This window comes from Nycticebus coucang, chromosome X (assembly GCF_027406575.1).
Source record: "Nycticebus coucang isolate mNycCou1 chromosome X, mNycCou1.pri, whole genome shotgun sequence".
Taxonomy (NCBI): Eukaryota; Metazoa; Chordata; class Mammalia; order Primates; family Lorisidae; genus Nycticebus; species Nycticebus coucang.
In genome coordinates, this window is record NC_069804.1 from 55,318,673 (window position 1) to 55,334,303 (window position 15,631).

The 15,631-nt window shown below is 46.0% G+C and overlaps 1 pseudogene; it reads right to left on the bottom strand.

The window, feature by feature from the left end:
- Positions 1-5,388: 5,388 nt before the first annotated feature.
- On the bottom strand, positions 5,389-12,920 carry LOC128576814 (mediator of RNA polymerase II transcription subunit 25-like; annotated as a pseudogene).
- Positions 12,921-15,631: the final 2,711 nt, after the last annotated feature.

Consider the following 15,631-nt stretch of genomic DNA (forward strand, 5'->3'; position numbering starts at 1 on the left):
ACTTTCTTCATTGGTCATTCTTCTAGAACAGTGGCTGGCACATAATATTCAGTAAATACCCATTGAATGAAATAATGTAGGAACAAACAATTGAAAGTGGGGAAATACAGAGTGACAGGGCTACAGAGCCTAGTTGGTCAGTCATTAAGTGGTTAGTTACAAGCTCAGTTCAGCTTCACAAGTGTTGACTGACCACCTGTGCTCTGTTCTGAGACCACAAAAGGAGGAGCTCACAGTCTAGTGGGGGTGGCAGACACAGAAAATTTCAGTGCAGCACAGTCAGCTTATTAACAGTGATAGGTCCCAAGGAACTCTGGAAATCTTGAAGGGTATGGTATTTGAACCGTGTCTTCAAAAACGAGAAGGAATCTACCAGGTAATGAAGGGGAGAAGAAGACAGTCCAGTCAGAAGGAATAGCACTACAGAGGTCTGGAAGTAGAAAATAGCTAGTGAAGGCCGGGTGTGGTGGCTAATGCCTATAATCATAACACTCTGGGAGGCTGAGGCAGCTGGATTGCTTGAGCTCAGGAGTTCTTGACCAGCCTGAGTCAGAGAGGGTCTTGAGTTCGAGACCCTGGGTGTTGTGGTGGGTGCCTGTAGTCCCAGCTACTTAGGAGGTTGAGGCAAGAGGATCGCTTAAGCCCAAGAGTTTGAGATTGCTGTAAGCTATGATGCCATAGAACTCTACTGAGGATGATAAAGTGAGACTCTGTCTCAGGAAAAAAAAAAAAAGAAAAGAAAAGGAAAGAGGTAGTGAAAACAGGTTCAACATACCCATATCTTACCTGTCTTTCAAGGAGAATATTGTGACATTGTCAAATATCAACATCTAGATATGTGTCTATGGCCTTCATTGATGTGATTTTTTTTTTTTTTGAGACAGTCTCAATTGTCCTTGGTAGAGTGCTGTGGCATCATAGCTTACAGCAACCTCAAACTCTTGGGCTCAAGTGATCCTCTTGCCTTAGCCTCCCAAGTAGCTGGGACTACAGGTGGCTGTCACATGCCTGGCTGTTTTTAGAGACAAGGTCTTAGTCTTGCTCAGGCTGGTCTCAAAACTCCACCTGATCCACCTGTCCCAGCCTCTGAAAGTGCTAGGATTACAGGCATGAGCCACTGCGCCTGACCTTTGATGTGATAATTTGATCATTGTCTAAAAAGGCAACTTTAAGTCAATTGAGCTTAAATCTTAGATTAAAAGAACACAGTACTACTACATGTTGCCGAAACTGTCTCAAAAAGGGATGGAGGCCTGGCACAGTGACTCACGCCTGTAATCCTACCACTCTGGTAGGCCGAGGCATGTGGATTGCTTGAGCTCATGAGTTCTAGACCAGCCTGAGACCCTGTCTCTACTAAAAATGGAAAAGCTGAGGCAAGAGGATAGCTTGAGCCTGAGTTGGATGGAGGTTGCTGTGAGCTAGGATGCCAGGGCACTCTACCCAGGGTGACAGCTTGAGACTCTGTCTCAAAAAAATAATAATAATAAAAAGGGATGGAAAACTTGAGTAGTCCTATAACCTTAAAGTAACAGAACCTGTAGTCAAAAGTCTTCCCATAGTGAATTGAAAGTCTTGGCCCAAATGGCTTTGCTGGTGAAACACTCAAGGAACAAACATTCCAATTTTACAAAAGCAATTCTGGAGTGTATCAAAACAGGGATCATGCCTAATTCATTTTATGGGGCTGATATAACCTTCATACTAAAACCTGATGTGTCAGAAAATATTCAGAACAATCTCAAGAACATAGATATAAATATTCTAAACAAAATGATAGCTACTCTACCTAAGTCCAAAATATTTTAAACATGATATGACAAAATTGGATTAATTGCAAAAATGCAATGCATTTTACTATTTGATCTCAGCATAATTGGCCTCATTAGCAGATTAGGAGAAAAATCACAATCATGTTAATAGAGAAAGGGCTAAAGTTCAACATCTACTCATGATTTTTAAATCTTAGGAAATTGGGTGGCACCTGTGGCCCAAAGGAGTAGGGCACTGACCCCGTATACCAGAGGTGGTGGGTTCAAACCCAGCCCTGGCCAAAAACTGCAAAAAAAAAAAAAGCCCATAATAATAAAATTAAAATAAAAAATATTTTATTATAAAATAAAAAAATATAAATAATAAAATCTTAGGAAATTAAAGGACTTTTAAATTTTTTTTAGCCTAAAGGGTGTCTACAAAGATTCACTGAGAACTACATACTAACAGTGCAATGTTAATAACTTTTACATTGGGAAAAATCACCATTTCTACCAGCACAACAAAGCAAGGGAAAGAGATAAAAACTTTTTTTTTTTTTGAGGCAGTCCCACTATGTCGCCCTGTAGAGTGCTTTAATGTCACAGCTCACAGCAACTTCAGACTCTTGGGCTTAAGTGATCGATTCTCTTGCCTTAGCCTCCCAAGTAGCTGGGAATACGGGCGCCTGCCATAACACCCGACTATTTTTTGTTGCAGTTGTCATTGTTTAGCTGGCTGGGACAGGGTTCAAACCTGCCACCCTCAGTGTATCTGGCTGGTGCCGTAACCACTGTGCTATGGGCGCTGAGCCAAGAGATAAAAACATTTAAAGATCGGGCCAGGCATGGTGGCTCACACCTGTAATCCTAGCACTCTGTGAGGCTGAAGCAGGTGGGTTGCCTGAGCTCACAGGTTGGAGACAAGACTGAGCAAGAGAGAGACCCTGTTTCTAAAAATAGCTGGGCATTGTGGTGCGTGCCTGTAGTCCCAGCTACTCTTGAGGCTGAGGCAATACAATCGCTTGAGCCCAAGTGTTTGAGGTTGCTGTGAGCTATGATGCCATAGCACTCTACCAAGGGTGACAAAGTAAGACTCTGTCTTAAAAACAAAACAAAAACATTTAAAGATTAAAAATGAAAAAGAGAATTGCCATTATTTGCAGATGATGCTATTGTGGATATAGAAAATCCAAAATTACCTATGGTAACTATTAAGAATTTAGGAAGATTTTTGGATGCAAAAATCCATATTTAAAACTCTTGCTTTTATATGTCAATAACAGAAAATTTTAAGATTTATGAACTACTTAGAAATTAACAAAGGGAGCAAGATTTTTAAAAATAATTGTATCTTTACTGAGCTATGGTGAATGCATGGAACATAATACAAACATGTAGGATACTAGAGTTTATATTTTAAATTCAAAATTGAAAAAATACAAATTGAGAAATAGAAATATTTAATTATTAAAACTTTCTCTTTAATATTTTTTTTTTTTGAGACAGTCTCACGCTGTGGCCCTGGGTAGAATGCAGTGGCATCACAGCTCACGGCAATGTCAAACTCTTGGACTTAAGTGATTCTCTTGCCTCAGCCTCCCAAGTAGCTGGGACTATAGGTGCCTGCCACAACGCCCCGCTATTTTTTTTTGGTGGGGAGTGTAGTTGTCATTGTTGTTTGGCAGGCCCGGGCTGGATTTGAACCCTCAAGCTCTGGTGTATATGGCTGGCGCCCTAACCGCTGAGCTACAGGCGCTGAGACTCTTTCATAATTCTTTATGCCTTTGAGTTGAAGCCCAAAGCTGACATCTTCCCTACCGCACCAAGATGTCAATATTAGGCCTTGGATGGCATGGTGGAGTGGGCAGTTTAGAATTCAACCTGAATCCTTAAACTGGGGGCGGTATTTCATTTGATTCAGGTTTGTAATGGAAAACAGCTGTTCACAAACTTCCCAGCAGGACAGTCATGACAACTACTGGAGATGGTTGGGGCATCTCACCATCTTCACACAAAATTGTATTTAGGAAGCAGCCCCCACTGCTCTGCCGTCTGCATTCACACAATCAGCATTAACCAAGACAGGCAAACTGGACAACGTTAGTTCATTTCCTAAAGTCTGGATTCAGAGAGCCTTTGGGGGAATTTGGTCTTCAACCCTACAACTTGTATGAATACAGCCCCAGTCGTCTCTTTTGTTTCAGGAAACCAACTGTAGCAAAGACAAGGGAGTCAGATTTTACCTGGCCAGTGTCTTCCCCATTTTGTCAGCACTGAACAAATACATTCAAGTAGCTGTTTGTGAACATCTTTGTGGAAAAATATTGAGTGTTCAAGAAGGGTTCTAACCTCAGTCACAGTTTTTGATGAACCTCTCAGGGTAACCAAGTTGGCTGTTTTTTTTTTTTTTTTTTGCTTGATTTAAAATGAACCAAGCTGATTAACTTCAACAGTTCAGATATGTTCCATGACCAGGTCACAGAGCTTCTGGGAAATACACTGAAGGTCAAGCCACCATTAACTTGCCCATGGTTAAAGCACAGGACATAAGTGTCCAGGGCATCCATAATGTGTTCTATTTAATTTCTTAGAACAATTCAACTCCTGGTGATAGACGCAATGACCTACCCCCATGTTCTTGCCAAATGTTGCCACCTTGGATCAAAGTATTCTGCCATGTCCCTTGTGATTACCACAACTGTCTACAGTTGTGCTTAAGAGTTCTTGCCAGTCTATGTGAATTTTTCTCAATACACAAAAAATAAGTCATTTCCCGGTATTGGGCCTGTCTTGGCACCAGGTCACAGACTTCTTCAGTCACATCAAAATTCTCAACACTACAAATAAATAAAGCTAACTGGATTGTAATAGTTTATGAGCAGTGATAGAAAAGGCCACAATTGACTCGACTCTTTCAAGCAACAGGACTTGTAAATCCTCTAATTTATCTTCAACTCACTGTGCAACACAAATGCCCACTGGACTTAAATAATGGGACGGTTGTATGTTTCACCGTCTGTTGTAGGTTATAATGCCCAAGTAATTTTCATGTTACTCTGGCATGGCGTACTCTGGCTGTGCCACTTCTAGTACTTGATTTCCAAAGCAAACACTATTGACATTTGCGTCCCTTCTTCAGTTCATTGAGGATCGCATCTTGAGTCTGTGCCCTATATTGGTCATAGCTCTTACTATGCTTTGATTCATGATGACATTTCAGGTTGTATTCTTTCAGCACAGACACGATATTTTTTGCACATTGAACATGTAGGCATGCTCTTCACTTCCATAAAGAAATAGGCTCGCAGGCGGCGCCTGTGGCTCAGTGAGTAGGGCGCCGGCCCCATATGCCGAGGGTGGCGGGTTCAAACCCAGCCCCAGCTAAACTGCAACAAAAAAATAGCCGGGCGTTGTGGCGGGCGCCTGTAGTCCCAGCTGCTCGGGAGGCTGAGGCAAGAAAATCGCTTAAGCCCAAGAGTTAGAGGTTGCTGTGAGCCGTGTGATGCCATGGCACTCTACCCGAGAGCGATACAGCGAGACTCTGTCTCTACAAAAAAAAAAAAAAAAAAAAAAAAAGAAAGAAATAGGCTCACTCTCATTTTTCTCGAAACACGCGGTCTTCTCCTTCTCTCTTTCATTTTGCCACTGGTAGCAAAACCGGAGCCCGAGAGGGAAGCTGTGCAGGCCAGGACTGGAGAGGTGCCGGATGCAGGAGAGGAGGCCCCAGCTGGGGCCCTAGTGTGGTGGGGGTGGCAGCGCAGGAGCTCCAGGGGGGCTGGAGGTGGTGGAGGGAGGCCTGGGGCGGTGGCACCCTAGTCTGGGGCAGTGGTGGGTTGAGCAGGAAGCTTTGCAGCTGGGGGTTAGCCCCAGGGTTCTGGGGGTGAAGGATGGGTCCAAGAGGGGGTGGGCCTGGGGCAGCTCCAGGAAGGCCTTGAGGAGCACCTGTGATCCCAGAGGCCCCCACACTACCCTGATTCTGGGGTTGTGGTGGGCAAAGCCATAGCAGATTCTGTGAGGGCCTCGGTTGGTCCTCCAGAATGGGACCTAGACCTGGGAGTGCCTGCTGTTCCCCCATCTCTTGCTGTTGCTCCAGGTTCTGCTGCTGGACCTGCTTGTGGTTGGTGATGACCTGCCTGATGGCATTGACAAAGCCACTCTGGTCATAGGGTATGAGGCCCATAAAGATCTTCTTCTTGGATGAGTACAGCAGCATAAGCACGCGCCCCTTGCAGGGATCTGTATGAGGGAGGTGCACGCAGCCTGGGAAGCCAATGCCCATGATGCAATAGAGGGCTTTGAGAAATTCCAGATCTTTGTTGGTGAAATGGAACTGGACCATCCTTGAGCTTTGGAACAAAGGGCCCAGGGTGATCAGAAGCTGCTGGGGGATGAGCTGCCTGATCAGCTTCTGGGGCCACTGCTCAGTCTTCAAGTTCTCTCCATGATTCACATAGACCTGGCATGGAAAGGCAGTGAACATGTCAGCTTGGCGTTGGCATCCACCGAGGCAGGTTTGGATTTCTCCTGCCACTCGAGAACCCTGTTCTAGGCTAGAAGTTTATTTATTTATTTATTTTTGAGACACAGTCTTATTATGTCACCCTTGGTAGAGTGCATAGCACCACAGATCACAGCAACCTCCAACTCTTGGGCATAAGCGATTCTCTTGCCTCAGCCTCCCAAGTAGCTGGGACTACAGGCACCCACCACAATGCCTGGCTATTTTTTGTTGCACTTGTTGTTTAGCAGGACTGGGCTGGGTTTGAATCCACCAGCCCCAGTGTATGTGGCCAGTGCCCTAACCACTGAGATACATGTGCTGAGCCCAGGCAGAAGTTTGTTGGTCACTGACTGCTGCCCACTGAGGGCCAGGGCCCCTAGCTGGGCTGGAGAAGGGCTGCTCATCCTTCTTGGGGCCACCATGCCTGCCATGGACGCTGTCCCAGGCTGTGCAGGGGGAGCCAGGCCCTGGCCAGTGGCTACAGCGGAGACTAGGCTGGAATGGGAAGCAGGAGGCGGCTTTGGGGCACCAGGGGGTCCTGGGGGGAGTGGTGGGGCTTGGGTTTGGTTGAAGGGGGGGACCTACTCCTGCAGCCACTCGCTGGAGAGGGGTGATGGGCGAGAAGTATGGGCCCAGCCCAGCTTTCTGGTTTTTGGCAGCCTGTACTGCATTCTGGGCAGCCACTTGAGCCATGCTCAGGTTCCCAGGGACCTGATACTGTTGGGGGACACGGGGTAGCAGCTGCTGGGGGGCTGCTGAGAGTCACACTTGAGGGTGCAGTGGGAGGCAGGGGGACCGGCTGCTTTGGCTGGAGGGGCCTGAGGCTGAGCCACCCCTGACAGGCAGGACAAGCCCCCACACCGGCACCATGTGCCTGGGGTCCGGGCTCACACCTGCCAGAGGCTGTAGTGGCTCCAGAAAGGCTAGGGGAGCTTCTCTCTCAAACAGATGCCACAAGGCAGGAAGCTTCTGGGGAGACATGATGGAGAAATGGATCCCCTGCCCCCCAATCTTCTGCATGAAACTCTTAGTCGTGTACCCAGAGTAGGTGGTGCTCTCAACAGCAGGCAGCAGGTATGGGGTCGAGTTGCAGATAAAGAGGCAGACTCAGTGTGTCTGGCAAATCTGCTCCTGCATCTTCTTGAAGTCATCAAACAGCTGCAAGTTGTTGCTGAGGCCTTCTCTATGAAGCTGTTGCTGTCCACTAGCCCAATCAACGACACAGAGGTATCACTGCAGACTTAATGAATTATTTTTTAATTAAAGGAAGACTGAGGCTTGCTCAGGCCTACAGCGATTGTTCATCTTTATTCACTGCATTATATATCCAAACTCATCAGATAAGAATTAGTAAGAATAAAGAACAAAAGCATTAGTTGAGACTGCTATAAAAATTTCTCCTCAGCATAAATGTTGCAAAGCACGTACACATAATTTCTAAGTCTGGAGCATATAACTGAAAGATAAACTACAAGGACACAGGCTGTCTGTTCTGTTTTCCCACCTCCCTAAAATGTTAAATGAAACTTTTGTGTAATTTGAAGTTAGTGAATGAAAAGCAACAGCTCCAGGCAGGTGCTAAATCTCCAGCTATGACTTAGCTGGGACCTCAGGGAAACATTTCTCAAGGCCTTTTCAGCAAGCAGGGAGGAATTAACCCCTGTCTCTACTGTTTTAGAAAGCAGGGAGGAATTAACCCCTGAGTCTTGCTTATAGCTGTGAATGGAATTTTCCCATCTTAGGTTCTCGTACCACAAGGAGCACATATGAGACAAAGCCACCTTTCTGGGGTGCTGAAAACCATGCACCTTTATGAGGCTGCAGCTCTCATCTCCCTTGCCCATGAATTTAATGCCATCGAACCAGGTGACAAACTCATAGGTGCTGCTGGTGGGAGCGTGACATTGTACATAGGACTCAGGAGCACAGTCCACTATGTTGAACACCACCAGGCTGCCCCCTTAGTCTCACCTGAAGTCCTTCTCAGCAGGAGGACCACCATTAAAATACTCAATGGCAGGTAGTGCTTGCCCCCTTGAAGTAGGCTCCCAGGTTGGCTGTACCCTCGATCACAAACACCACATTGGCCACAAGGCCTCCGGCTCAAGCTGTGCCCTCTGACCTGGGGACCACGCCTATGCAGGAGCAATATTAAATATTTAATATTTAAATATTAAATGTTTTGGCTTGGCGCTTGTAGCTCAGCGGCTGGGGCGCCAGCCACATACACTGGAGCTGGTGGGTTCGAACCCAGCCTTGGCCTGCCAAACAACAATGACAATTACAACCAAAAAAAAAAAAAATAGCCAGGTGTTGTGGTGGGTGCCTATAGTCCCAGCTACTTGGAAAGCTGAGGCAAGAGAATTGCTTAAGCCCAAGAATTTGAGTTTGCTGTGAGCAGTAATGCCACGGCACTCTATCAAGGGTGACATAGTGCAAAAAAAAATTAAATATTTTGATATTTAAAAATATTAAATCTGATTAAAAGACATTGATTTTTTTTTTTTTTTTGAGACAGAGTCTCACTCACTCATCTTGGATAGAGTGCTGTGGCATCATAGCTGACATCACATCATAGCAACCTCAAACTCTTGGGCTCAAGCGATCCTCTTGCCTTAGCCTCCCAAGTAGTTGGTACTACAGGTACCTGCCACAATGCGCGACTATTTTTAGAGATGGGGTCTCATTCTTTTTTTTTTTTTTTTTGTAGAGACAGAGTCTCACTTTATGGCCCTCGGTAGAGTGCCGTGGCCTCGCACAGCTCACAGCAACCTCCAACTCCTGGGCTTAAGCGATTCTCTTGCCTCAGCCTCCCGAGTAGCTGGGACTACAGGCGCCCGCCACAACGCCTGGCTATTTTTTGGTTGCAGTTCGGCCGGGGCCAGGTTTGAACCTGCCACCCTCGGTATATGGGGCCGGCGCCCTACCGACTGAGCCACAGGTGCCGCCTGGGGTCTCATTCTTTTTCAGGCTGGACTTGAACTTCTGAGATCAAGCAATCAGCCTGCCTCTGCCTCTCAGAGTTCTAGGATTATAGGTGTGAGCCACGGTGCCTGGCCCTATTTTTTGTTGCAGTTTGGCGGGGGCTGGGTTTGAACCCACCACCCTTGGTATATGGGGCCAGCGCCCTGCCCACTGAGCCATAGACGCCGCCCAAGCCCTAAAAGACATTTAAAAACAATAAATAATACATATGATCATTGAATGGAAGAGTCAGTTCTCTAGAAACTGTTTTGTAAGTTCAACACAAATCCAATCATGATTTCAATAGGTTTTATTTATTTATTTTTTTGGTATGTAGATCATGACAAATTAATTCTTATATTTGTGTGGAAGTGTCAGGACTAGCCAGGACACTAGTTATGCAGGTATAGCAATTAAAATGGTGTGGTATTGTTGCAAGAGTGGGCAAACAGACCACAGAAGACTAGAGGTCTTCGAAATAGACCCAACACATGTAGCCACAGAACAGGTAATCAAGAAGGTATTGTAGACCAGTGGGGGAATGGGTGGACTTTCAATAAGTAGAACAACTATGCTGGGTGTGGTGGCTCACACCTGTAATCCTAGCACTCTGGGAGGCGGAGGTGGGAGGATCACTTGAGGTCAGAAGTTTGAGACCAGCCTGAGCAAAATCGAGAACCCATCTCTACGAAAACCAGAAAAACTAGCCAGGCATGGTGGCAGGTGCCTGTAGTCCCCGTTACTTGGGAGGCTGAGACAGGAGAATGACTTGAACCCAGAAGTTTGAGGTTGCTGTGAGCTAGGCTGATGGCAGGGCACTCTAGCCTAAGCAACAGAGTGAAACTCTGTTTAAAAAAAAAAAAAAATCGAACAATTGGTTATCCATATTGAAAAAAATGAAATTGGATCCCCATCTCACAACACAAAAATATTATTTAGGTGGATTCAAAACCTAACAAGAGGGAGGGAACCGGCAGCCTCGGGGCTATATGTGGCCTTCTGGATCCTTGAGTATGGCCTTTTGACTGGATCTAAATTTTTCTGTGAAGTTTAAATTCAGTGAAGAGGCTGTACTCGGGGATCCAGAGGGCCACATGTGGCATTGAGGCTGCGGGTTCCCCACCCCAAAGTCTTTGTGTACTTCTAGGAGAAAAATTTTTTTTCAACAAGACATAAGGACACTAACCATAAATGAATATTACACAGCATTTAATGATATCAAAATTAAAAATATCCATTGATCAAAAGATACTGTAAAGAGAATGAAAACACAAGTGACAAATTGAGAGAAGGTAATGGAAACATAACTGATAAAGGGCTCACACCTAGAATATATTAAAAATTACAATTAAAGAGACAAAATAGGCAAGCCAATGAGCATATAAATAAATTATAGTATATTCATAGAATGGAATATGGTACAATGAGAGTGAAAGATCTACAACTGCATGAAATGATTCAGGTGAATCACACAGACATGATTCTAAGTGAAGAGCCAAGCAAAAGATTCCACACTTACCAGTTTACACAGTGTTCACAAGCTGGCAAAACTAACATTGACCACATGAGTGGTGACATTGTATAGAAAAGCAAGTGGCTGATTGTATTACAGAGCCAGGATTGTCTTTGCCTCTGGAGGGGAGAGAAAGGGATGTGGTTGGGAAGGGTCCAAGGGACTTCTGGGTTGTTAAAAGTGGTCCTCTGCTTGAGCTGGGTGGTTGTTCATGGATGTGCAATTTATTGATGTTCACTAAAATGCACATTTATGTTTTACACACTCTTAGGAAAAAATCCGCAAGTGAAGCAAGTGCAATTAGAAGTGGAAGAAGCATGACTGTCTGGGATCCCCCAAGGCTCCTGATGTCTCTGGCCTCCTGGCCTACTTTCTTCAGAACCTCCCTGGGTTCTGGGTCTTGTATTCCAGCCTGTAGGTTACAGAGGTTCCCTCAGCCCTGTTGGTGGAAGTCATCTTGTGGAGAATTGTTTATCCTGTGTATCCTGTGTCTCCTGACACCAGCTATACAGCAGGGACAGCCATCTCTCAGGGGATAGACAGGGCCTCCTCATTTTGTCCTTAGATGTTGGGGTGTATCTTTGGGCCACATTCATACCTACAGCAGCCCAGGACACATGGGCTTTGGAGCCTGGCGGACCTCAGTTAAAAGCCTGAAACTCTAAGCCCCTGGCTGTGTGACCTTTGGGCAAAACATCTGTCCTCTCCAAGCCTCAGTTCCCCCTTCATAAAAAGGAGATATTTTCCACTAGGCATGTAGGTGTGGTCCCTGGGGAAAACATATAATATGTCCCTCATCTGTTCCCGTACTTGATGGACCTAGTGGTTGAGACAGTGCAGCTGGGTGGGCTGGAGCAGAGGCTGGAACAATAAGGACCAGACTTCCCCTGTGCCACACAGAGTGGGCAAGTGACTTAAGATCTCTGTGCCCCTCTTTGCTCATCTGTCATCAGGGTAATAGCTTTCCCTCCTTGTAGGGTTATGTGAGGGAGAAAGGAGACAACTCCTCAGTGACCATGAGCAGCACCTGACACAGAGCAAGACTGAGTGCATGTCCACTGTTACCAACCTCAATGGAACTCTTACAATCACTGTTACCCATGACCCCTGTCCTACCCTCCAGTGTGAATTGTCATAATGGGGGCCCAACATATCCTTTACAGGGCACCTGTATTCTCCTCAGTCTCCCCTATCACTGATGTTGACAAGGGGACAATACCACCTCAGTATTCCAGCGGCACCAAATTGTAGGCCATAGGACTAGACATTTCTGATCCTCATGGAGGCCCGAGAGGGAGAGGAGTGAGAGGATATTTGTTACTGCTTGAATTAGTTTCCTGTTGATGATTTAACAAATTTACAACAAATTTAGTGCCTCAAGACAATGCAGAATTATCTCACAGTTCTGGAGATCTGAGTCTAATGTTGGCAGCTTCTAGAGGCTACCCAGTCCTTGGCTCGTGCCCCCTTCTTCCATCTTCAGCACCAGCAATAGCCAGCAGAGCAAGGTGATCATCCTGTGGGGAAGAACAACATGCCAACAGTCAATCAATGAAGAGTGATTCTTATGATTATAATAATACTGTCAGTATTTACCTCATGTTCTGTGCCAGAGACCATCTGAGCACTTTACCTGAAGCTGTGCTTTTCTCACAACAATCCCATGAATATAAATTTTATTTTTATCACCAGTTTATAGGTGAGGAAACTGAGACTCCAGGGGCCTTTAGTGCTCAGTATTGCGCACAGTCCTTTGTAGGAACCTTCCAGATCTTCCCTTCCATCCTCCTCCTTGTTAATAGGCTCAGCATCTTAACCTCATGGTGGCCCTTGGTCTCTCTAGCCTCAGCCCTCAGTACAGCGGTCTCCTGCCCACTTCCTACACCACCTCCCTTCTGGGAACCTTTGGTCCAGGATGACATCAGGTCCAAACCTGGTCTTAGCATCCTGCTAAGTCAAAGTCACCTTTTCCTTTTAGTCAGGGAATTATGGCTAAGTCCTGTGGTCCCACGTTGAGGTCTTGGTGTCACCAGGTGCAGGTCAGCCATGGAATTTCTGCATTGCAGTGATACCAGCCTTTGCCAGCAGGGGCGTATCATCTCCAAGACCTGAAGGCCTCAGAGAAGACAGAGGAAGGACAGAGCCTTCTATATTCACACCTTGTAAGGTCGCTGGCATCTAGGGTCATGAGCCCCAGGCTGGGGTGTCCCTCAGAGTCTCCCTGCCTGCGTGTGGACAGGTGTGGGCGGCCAAGGGCCGGTACTCCTGAAGGGCCCAGGTTTTAGTCAGTGTTGTTCCAGTTCTTCTTCAGGTGACCCTTCTCCTCCTCTTCTTCCTCCTACCAGGACCTCATTTCTGTCACTAAGGGCTTTTTCTCTTTCTTTTTTTTTTTTTTGTTTTTTTGGTGGGGGCTGGGTATGAACCCGCCACCTCCGGCATATGGGACCGGCGCCCTACCCCTTGAGCCACAGGCGCCGCCCAAGGGCTTTTTCTTTTAACATCATAGGAGGAATGTCTAGGTTCTCATCTTTTTTTTTTTTAGACAAAAATCTCACTATGTTGCCTTGGGTAGAGTGCTGTGGTGTCACAGCTCATAGCAACCTCAAACTCTTGGGCTTAAGTGATTCTCTTGCCTCAGCGTCCCAAGGAGCTGGGACTACAGGCACCCATCACAACACGGGGCTATTTTTTTTGTTGTTGCAGTTGATATTGTTGTTTTAGCTGGCCCGGGCCAGGTTCGAACCCCCCACCCTTGGTGTATGTGGCCGGGGCCTTGCCAACTGAGCTATAGGTGCCGCCCTAGGTCCTCATCTTTTTAATCTTCTTTTTCTTACTTAAAGGTTGCATTATAGGCTTCCTTTCCACAACATTCTCTGGCTGAGCAGTCTGGACCTTGGGGAGGTCAGGCTACAGTTTAGCGAGTGCTGAGAGCACAGGCCTGGATCCTGAAGACACTGCGGACACCCCCTCCAGAGCCTGGTGTTTAGGAAGAGGCCACCAATTCCCCCAGTCAGATCCTGCCAGCTCTGCCTCCAGCCAGTCCCTTCCCATGGCCTGAGTGCAGAGCCTAGAACCCAGATAGGGCGAGTAGATACCCTAGGCCTGGTGGTCTAGAGGAGACACAGGACATGAGGCCCATAGTGCAGGAGAGGGTGTACAGCTGTGGGGTGAGGCATGGCCCACCCAACCCTGGCCCACTGACCTACTGTGCAGCTGCAGGCCCAGATGCTAACTTCTGTGGGCCTCAGTCTTGTCACCTGCACAGTTACACTCCCTACATCAGGGAGATGCTCATGAATGAAGGGGAGCTGAAGTGATGACAAAGATTTCACCCCAAAGCAGGAGTGCGTCAGAGGTGATTGGGGAAGACTGACTGGAAGTGCTCTGAGCAGTTAGGTGAGAGAAGCTCTGAGGCTGTGCTCAGAACCAGAGTCCCAGGGACCAGGTAAAGTTGTCTCTGTAGGGCACTGGGATGGCCGGCTGCTGGTGTCACCAACTCCTTCCTAAGTGTCTTCACTTCTATCCACAGTCAGTCCCGAGATGATTCAGTGAGCTCACTGCCCTTTTGGTTACCTCAACCCACACGTAGTTGTTAGAGGCATGTGCCATCATCACTGCAGCTTGTGTAATTTATCTGACAGTGGCCCACAGGTTCTGAGATTTTTTTTTTTTTATTTTGCTTTCAATTTCAGCTGGCTTTCACTCATCTTAATTTGAAGGTTTTTTTTTATTATTATTATTTTTTCTTTCTTCCTTTAGCAATTCTCTTGTCCTTTGCCTCCCAAATAGCTGGGATTCCAGGCGCCCGCCACAACACCGGGCTTTTTTTTTTTTTTTTTTTGGTAGAGACGGGGTCTCACTCTGGCTTATGCTGGTCTTGAACCTCTGAGCTCAGGCAATACACCTGCCTTGGCCTCCCACAGTGCTAGAACTACAGGCGTGAGCCACCACACACGGCTTCTGAGATGTTTTTGATGATATGCTATCATTTATTGTAGCCACAGTTTATTCAGTTATTCTCTTATTGGATGGTTAGATAGCGTTTCATTTACATTTTTGCCATCGTGAACTAGTTGTGGTGAGCATTCTTGCCCATGCATGTAAAAATAGGAAAGATACAGGAATGTTTATGTAGTAAAACTATTTGAAATAGCAAATTACTGGAAAAAACCTAACTATACATCAACAGGAAATGCAGAAGATGTGCTATGTTGACACCACGGAATACCACACAGTATTGAGAGGGAATAAACTAGGCCACACAGTTAAGTGAAAGAAGCCAGATATACAGAAGAGGTTATACTACAGGATTACTTTTATATCTCATACAGCTCAAAACCAAACAAAACTAGTGTTTAGGCACACATATACCTGTGTTAAAATGATTTCATAGAAAATATGGATTCTTTTTTTTTTTTCTTTTTGTTGCAGTTTTTGGCCAGGGATGGGTTTAAACCCACCACCTCTGGCATATGGGGCTGGCGCTCTACTCCTTGAGCCACAGGTACCACCCTAAAAATATGGGTTCTTTTTTTTTTTTATTTACTAAACCATCCAAAGAGAAGTGCAGTCTTCAGCATCATCAATACTCTTTCTTTCTTTTTTTTTTTATTGTTGGGGATTCATTGAGGGTACAATAAACCAGATTACACTGATTGCATTTGTTAGGTAAAGTCCCTCTTGCAATCCTGTCTTGCCCCCAAAAGGTGTGGCACACACCAAGACCCCACCCCCCTCCCTCCTTCTCTCTCTCTGCTCTTCCTTTCCCCACCCCTCCCTCCTTCTTTCTCTCTTTGCTCTCCCCTTCCCCCACCCCCATGGTGACCTTAATTGTCATTAATTGGCCTCATATCAAAATTGAGTACATAGGATTCATGTTTCTCCATTCTTGTGATGCTT